Source organism: Danio rerio, chromosome 9 (genome assembly GCF_052040795.2).
Source record: "Danio rerio strain M-AB ecotype USA chromosome 9, GRCz13ab, whole genome shotgun sequence".
Classification (NCBI taxonomy): domain Eukaryota; kingdom Metazoa; phylum Chordata; class Actinopteri; order Cypriniformes; family Danionidae; genus Danio; species Danio rerio.
This window is the reverse complement of record NC_141029.1, coordinates 8,974,633-8,975,000: the sequence shown is the minus strand read 5'-3', so window position 1 is coordinate 8,975,000 and position 368 is coordinate 8,974,633.

The following is a 368-nucleotide window of genomic DNA, read 5'->3' as shown; positions in this document are numbered from 1 at the left end:
GCTTTCGGTGTGAACGTACAGTTAGGCACCTCCTCGAAAATGAGATGGTTCTTTTTAAGGGGCTATCTCATTTAATAAATTAAAACTCAAATAATAGTATCTTAAAAAAATAGAAATTAGTTATTAAAAGTATTATCTTTAGAAATGTGTTGACAAAAGTCTTCTTTCTGTTAAACAGGAATTGGGAAAATCAACCAATAAAAATATTCTATTAACTTAGGAGGGCAAACAATTCTGACTTCACCTAAACTTGGTGTACTCTTTTCTAACTTGTACAATGCTAAAGTAGTCACTGGCTCAATTCCATGCATTTAGCACCTGAATGAAATTGATTTCAAGTACAAATCTGTTTATAGAAATCACCTATA